Source organism: Labrus mixtus, chromosome 3, assembly GCF_963584025.1.
Source record: "Labrus mixtus chromosome 3, fLabMix1.1, whole genome shotgun sequence".
Taxonomy (NCBI): Eukaryota; Metazoa; Chordata; class Actinopteri; order Labriformes; family Labridae; genus Labrus; species Labrus mixtus.
The window spans coordinates 19,323,393-19,331,481 of NC_083614.1; positions in this window are offsets into that span (position 1 = coordinate 19,323,393).

Below are 8,089 nucleotides of genomic sequence, written 5' to 3' on the forward strand. Positions count from 1 at the left end.
ATAAATGAACGTTGAGTCAGTAGTTAAGAATTTTGTAAATGCGGGGTCACGACAGAGCCAAAAGATGACATTTTAAACTAAAACGTGAGGTCAACATTGTCTCGCATGTAGAATCACATCTACATGTACATCTACCACCAGGTTTTTATATAAACACTTAATATATTATTTTCAAACAGTCACATTAAAAACCTGGTTTTACTACCAGGACCAGTACTTTTATATTTTTACATCTTATTGGACATGGTGTTGACTCTGCTGATATTTTGATTTTACATGCAATTTCGGGAGTCAGTTGTTTATCACAAATGTCACAAATGTATGCTTGTATTTAATTGTATTGTTTGGTTGATGAATTAAATAAATGTACAAATTTAAAAAATCCTTAGTCATTTCATTCAGCTGTACTGAGTTAAAGCTCCAGTTAAGCAGGTTAATAACACACTTTGAGGATATCCATTATAAGTCTTAACATAGTCTTACAGTTGGACTATTTGGAACCTGTTTTGTGCCACAGTTAAAGTAAATGGTCCGAACATCTGCAAACATTTAGTTTGATACTAATATTCAAAGTACTATCATTCTTAGTCAAAGACACTTTTGTGCATCATCTTGAGGTATTATGTCATGGGCAGTATGTTGAAATTCACAACCAAAAATAAATGAGGCCCTTGCACTTCCCTTTTAGTTGCCAAAAATACATGTTTTTCTTAAACCTCAGTACAAAAATCATGTAAAAGGAGAAATGGCCACAGCACTTTGTGTGGGTGTACAAATAAGCCTCTGACATTAACGATGACGCTTTAAACTTTTTATTGTGAGAATTAAAGTGTGTGTGTGTGTGTGTGTGTGTGTGTGTGTGTGTGTGTGTGTGTGTGTGTGTGTGTGTGTGTGTGTGTGTGTGTGTTTGGTGGTGGGGTGGGGTGAGAGGTGGGGTGGGATGGAGTGCACAGTTTGTCAACATGACGATGATTCTGATGCCTAATCATCAGATACGCCTACTCCCTATAGACAGTCATGTAGAGTCACAGTCTTAATGCCTTAGATGAAGACATATTGGGGGAAATGTCAAACGTGTCACAACAATTCACCTTCTATAGCAAATTATGGAATGTGTTTATTGGGACAGAGGTTGCAAATTAGAAACCTGTATGCATGGCATATACTTTGTATTTTACATATGAAGCAATGTTCATTGCATGTGTCCCTGTTAAATAAACAAACAACATAGAAATAAGACACAACAGTAAAATGTGTTACATTGCTTTAGAAGTCTCTGATAATGCAAACCAATTAGCAGGGAACAGAATGTAGAATGATACACATTTGAAGACAAAAAAGAAACAAAGCAAATCCATATGAATTGACCATAACCTTCATATAGGTATGTACGTATATCAGTCCATCTCTTTTGGGTTCATTTACAACGTAGTAAATATCACAGCATCTATTGGATAGTTACCAGTATATGTTGAATAATGTATTAATTGTTTCAAAAGGATAATTGTTAACTTTCATAATGCTCTGATTTGTTTTGCCAGCATGTGAGGGTTAAATCTTTTTAGATGAAGTGAAATGACTTTACAACTGCTGAGTGGGCTGTAATAAACTTTGTATATAAGGCATCTGAGGCTCGACTTTGGGGAAAATTAGCATGCAAACACATAACTAAGGTTGCACTTATTATGATCATGGTATATATTGCTTCTGCTCAGGTGAGAATGTGGGAAGGTTGTCATGTTGCAGTTAGCATTGAGTTCAACGCACAGCGGTGTCTAAATGCAAAAACGCATAGTGCTTTTGACTCTTTTTTTCTAGAGGTCACTGAGTGGAAATGACAAAACTTTATTACATGCACAGACATTCCTTTAACGGACCCTCCAAACAAAGACACAATCAGTTTTTCAAGTCTCTATCAAAAATCAGTTTCCTTTGAAAAATAAATGTCTGCGTGTTTATGTAGATATGAAATATGAAATGGGCAGAAAGTGTTTATGTGGTGCTTAAAAAAGACTGAGTGGAGGTTGTGGAAAGTGGTCCTCTGGGATCAGTTGTAAACTCGTAATTGTTTTTCTGTTCAAGGCTTGTGAACTGTGATGCTTCGGCAGTATGTAGGAGTAACAGCATTATATTACCTCAAAAATGAGGTAACGATAACATTAAAAACCTCTTTTGTAAAAAAGACTTGTCAAGGTGGAGACTTATAGCGACATGCCACCGACTACAGTACAGCAAAAAATATACCACATCAGAATCCTGATGTACACAAAACATTTCAGAAAAAGTAAGTTAACATAATAAGTCATGTGTTTGTTATTTGAAAAACAATTGCAGCAAACAAAGACATAATCCTTTATATCCAGATTTAAAACATCTGAAAATAGGGAAAAAAGGCAAAATCATTCAAAATGATAACTGGACAGTCAGCACATGATTACAGGGAAAGTTGATACATCATAGCATGACAACGATGTTGTCTAAGATATGATCAATTACAATATTTTACTGTATGTAGCATCAGCTGGGTCTTTTTTTATATGTATATGGGTACACAGCAAAGCATAATAACCATGTTTACATGCATATTACCCACAAACAGCAGTTTAACTGGAATACATTGGACAGGTTTCTTTGTTAATATCACATAATCTCCTGACTCATTAACAGTAAATCACTGTTTCGTTGTTGAAATGACTTTTCCTGTCGTAGAGGAAAAATATGGAGGTCCCGTCTGTCTATATATCGAGATCTCTGCAGGCAGGTGTCAAGCAAGGCTTCATTACTCTCTCCATAATCACACAGAAGAAGGAAGCAGACATCTGGGGGGAGTAACATTGTGATCTCTGGGAACAGCAACGAGCAATTGGAGTTAATTACAGCCAAATATGTAGGCTATCTAGTTAAGCTGATGAGTAAACAGAACGGAAGCAAAAGTAGGTTAAAGTCCTGCTCCATTTTTAAGTTTAGCATCATTTAGTTTTGTCTTAATGTCTAAAGAATGTGGCCCAAAGGTGGGCTTTTGGACACTGAACAAATAGAAACACAATTGTCATGTACGATTAAGTCAACCAGCTCACTGAAAACTGACGTACAAAATCCAGACCCAAAGAAAGTTTCAAGATAAGTTAAATGCAGTTGAAGATTCATCGAACACAGGAGAACACATGAGAACGATGCCATCAAGTGGATTCAAGGAGTACTACAACCGAGAACGAGTCTTCCCTTTAAAATTCCTAATACTTTCTCACAGTCCTTGTAGTAGTTGTTTATAAAATCTGGCCAGGGGCAATGGATGAAAATTAGCCTTTTGGCTAACTGGCATATTTACAGAAATGTTTATTAATATGCAATGTCCCTGCAAAATAAAAAATAAATAGAAATAGAATAGTACAGCCTTGATCCCAGGTATTTCCATACACCTGCTTTAAAAAGCTAAATAAGGGTGTACAAAATTTACTCAGTTAAAATCAAATCATTTTATACATATAAAAGCAATTAATTTGGAATAGACAGAAAATCTAACAGTTATCACAGACCAGTGCATGCTCATTATATAAGCATGTGCAACAATTATACTAATACACTAAGAGAGTTTTTGGAGTCATTGGAGTCCAAGACAAATTTCCCCAAGTCGACTATAAAGTGTATCACATTGCATCGTATGGAATGGTATGGTGGTGTGTGGTGTATGGTTTTGAACGTGTAACCATGAAATATCCATCTAAAAAGTATTTTAAAGTTTTTTTTTTATTGAATTCTTTAGTTATAGGCCTAATTTAATTTATTGAATATAATTTGATGTGTTTGCGCTGCCAAAGCTCAGGTTCTGTGCACATTGTCCTCCTGTGCTTTAACTGCAATTTCAAAGAGTGTCTTGTTTATACAAGATTACTTGACAGTAATGATTACTGCAAAAAAGCATGTGATTAAAAAAAATATATTGCATATATATATATATATATATATAAATAAATATATATAGATGATCTAGGGCAGTGGTTCTCAACTGGTGGGGTGGCACCCAAAAGTGGGTCGCACAGCTGTTCTCATTGGGTCGGGAATGTGTGCCTGGAAAAAAAATAGTCAAAACACCCATTAAGCTATTTTGAACATTTTGTGTCCTGTCTGAGGTTCAAACTGCACATTTTTTATTCAACAAATCTGGTTGTGGATCAGAAATATCGGTCGCAATTTCTCATTAACTAGTAAGTGGTGGGCTCTTGGGCTAGATCAGTTGAGAACCACTGTTCTAGGGTTCCACACACCTGGGTCTTGATGGGGCCCTCTAGTTTGAAGCAGGAATGTTCTGGTTTTCTTCCACTGGGATGCGAACCACTTTTTAACTGCCACATTGTTTCTGAAAGTGGATAAACCCTAACAATGTTTTAATGTTATTGTATCGGTCAGCACTGACACCTCACAGTAAGCTGGTACTATGTCCGCATCACAGCAGGGGCCGTCCAATGTGGAGCTAAAGACTTCTAGCATTCTCTTACTTGAGCATGGACCATGATTTTCAACAACCCTGCTGTACTGGAAAGCATGTAAAACCTAACAGGTATACGCCCCAGGGTGGCATGTTAATGAATTTTCAACACCGACGTCACAGCCAACAGGTTCCAGGTTACAACCCCGGCCGGGCCTTCCAGTCTGGAGCTAAAGTGTTCTGGCTTTCTCCCACTGGAGTCATTACCTGTGGGGTCAACACAGGTAATGACTCCACCTCTACCACTAACAATATCTGTGGTGTATCACAAGCTTCAGCTTTAGGTCAGATTTAACTCTCTGTTTATATGCTGCTATTCACAAAATAATCCAGACCTATAACATCTCCTTTCATTGCTATGCAGACAACACATAACCAATTCTTTCTCAATTGAACCTTGAAAAAGTCATCCACAGACTCATCTTCTCCAAATTACATTTCTATGACTCCCTCCTTATATTAAATATAAAGCACTCTCTCACATCCAACTAGAAAGCAGCAGCCAGACTTCTCACAGGTTTTACGAAATGGAATCACGTCCCAAAACTGGCTTCACTACATTGACTTCACGTTACTTTATTCATTTGTTAAGCACTTTTGGGTCTGGCTCCTAGCTACATCAAAGATTCACTCAAGGCTTTGATCTAAAGAAATTTGTGCAATAAAGGTCGCTCGGCTTTGTAATGATCTGCCTGAGGAGATAAGGCACGCGGAATCAGTGAAAGTGTTAAAGTGCTGCTCTATGTTGGTGACTTTGTCTTCTTTATTATCTTTTTGTCTTACTGTATATCTATTTTTTAAAATCTTTTTATTGCTCTTATTTCTTTTAATTATTTATTTACTATTTGCTTTCTTACTTTTATTTTCTATCTTCTATGAATTGTTTTGACTTCACCCTGGCTCATTTATTTTCTTTGACTGCTCTTTTTTTTATTTCTCTTACCCTCTCTTCAAGGTTTCCTCTCTGTGTTCTAACATTTGTTTGTTTGTTTGTTTATTTGTTTTACAGTTTGGGTCTCCTATGTCTTAGCTCTAGCCATTATCTGTGGGAACTTTTGCTTCCTATTGAGTTTCTGAAATGTCTAGGTTTTTGTGAAGCTTGTTTTAATGATCGGTCATGTGTTTGTGATTGTCTTGTTTTTGTGACTTACCCTTTTTTGTGTTGTTTGTGTGTTTGTGTGATTTGCTTTGCTTGCTTGTCAAAGCAGAGTTAGTGAGATGTCTTCTGTGCAGACTAGCATGATGGCACTTCTTATCTCTGATGAACAATCTAACTATTATTTTTGGATTCTCAGAAAATGCAACCCCACGTTTTTGTGTAACCAACTGTTGAGGAAGATTTTTTTTTTGTTGTTAAATGTATGTTTTTTAACTGTAAGTTGTTTACCATTTATGTCATCGCAACATGTAAAAACAGACGAGGTGCAGATTGTCTTTGTCTCAGCCTAACCAGAGTGCAGTCAGTGCTGCACCTACTGGATAAAAGATACATGAAAGAAACTTCAATTTAATCAGCTTTATAGTTCCATACAGTAAAGCAGTAATAATAAGTCCGTCTTAAGGACTGGGAGCTGATGTCTTTGAACACAACAGGACATTGAATCAAGTAGTCTATGTCACCTCCCAGCAGGCCTTTTTCACAGCAGACATTTTGACTTGTATAAAGTAACATAATAACAACAACACCAACGATGGTGGGTGTTCATTCAAGTTTTCCAGTAATTTTTACAACAGTCTTCGAGCATTCATAAGGACCAGATCCACCTGAACTGAAGCAGCTAATGACATTTGGCCATTATTTATTTTGTGATCTTCAGTTGCACTAAAGCAAATACAAATGATTGCACACACCTTAAATGTAATTACAATTAAACTTTGAATGAAAGTCACAGTATTTCTAACATCTCTGCATCAGTGCTTAATTTAAGTAATATGGTCGGCCTGTCTATTTTTTTTTAATCCAACTACCTTAACATGCAGCTGAGCAAGCTGATCAATACCTTAGAATAAATTCAGTACATCTCAGGTTCCTTTGTGCAAGCTTAAACAAAGCACCCGAGGATTGCCTTGGCATGCATACAAGGGTGACTCCCTGCGAAGATGGGCCTAGGTGGTGCTGCAAACCAGTCTGATGTCATTCCTGCATCAGGCACAGCATCGAGTGCCTGGGGCCAAACGGCCTGCCTAATTTTTACACCTCATGATGAGACTGTTTGCTTTTGTCCACATGCCAACATTTCATCTCATGAAATACGACTGACTTTACTGCAGGACTGTGGGGTTGTTATTCTTAAATTGGTTAGGCTCTTATAGGATGTTCTAACCCAGGGAGGAATAGACCACCATTCATAGGACCACTCATTCAAAAACACTATGACTCAAAATCGTTGACATCAGTTTGAAACTTCAGGGCTAGCAACTGATTGTAGGTCAAAATGCAATATAAATTCTGATTTTCAAATGCGAGGTAAATAGATTGAGGTTTTATGAAAATCAGCTTTTACTGATTTTGGAAGCCTGAAGTCTGAAGGTATAGCACCAGAGACGTCTCTTGCTGTTACAGGCCTGTCAGTGAGGGATTACCATTTGACACTTTTTACTTTTAGTGTTGGGAATAAGGAACAAAAAAGGAAAGATGGCCTATTCTTTGATTTATACTCTTTCAATTCTCACATGTCATTTGTAACTTTATTATTAATTTCCTAACTAAGAAAAGAGAGAGCTTTGAGTTTCTCTGTGGAGGGTTGGATCAGTTTAAAGACTAAATAGTTCTCTGACCACCTCTACCGGTTTTTCCTGAAGATGTGCCTCAGGCTCTTTTAGGCTGAGAGAGAAAGAAACATGTAATGCATTGGATAAAAGTTAAATGCTGCTTTTTCCTTTACATAAGCTATCAAGAGTGTATCTTTCAAAGGGATACAAATCTTGATAAGGACTTGAATAGAACAAAATAGCAAGTAGTTAACTGGTAATCTCTCTTTCTCTATTTTCCTGTCTGTGTGAGAGTCTCTCCCTGTTAAGTGGGTGTGTCTTCGTGTCCCAACACGGCGTGCTCCAGTTGATAGACAGCCACACTCACCTTTTTTACCTGCCAGGTAAGACATGAAAAAACACTGAGTCCTTGAGAGTTAATATCACTCAGTCACTGAACGCAGCAGCTGGTTGATCACTCTCAGGCCACTGGAATGATTGGATGACACCGGCATGGACAGGTGAGCTCACTTACCTGTAAATACATACTGTTCTGTTTAGTCTGTGCTGTTATGTAATACTGTTAACAAGAACCCTCTCGCGTTATGATGCGTATCTGATCTTTACAACACTTCTTGTCCTTTTTTTTGTTTTTAGTGCAGGCACCTGTTCCGGCTGGCCTGTGACTGTGTTCACTGATATGAAACGAGTTTGAGCCTGAACATGAATCAATATTTGCATGCAGTGTTGTGCTACTGCATTATTGTGTATTTTGTAATGCAGCTAGTGCAGGAAGATCACGATCAAAGTATCATTAGTAAACGTGCTGATGAATGGAGCACTTTGACATCAGTTCAAAACTTGATATCTTCCCCAAACAGTAACTCTCGTTTCTCTTCACAGGGTCATTTC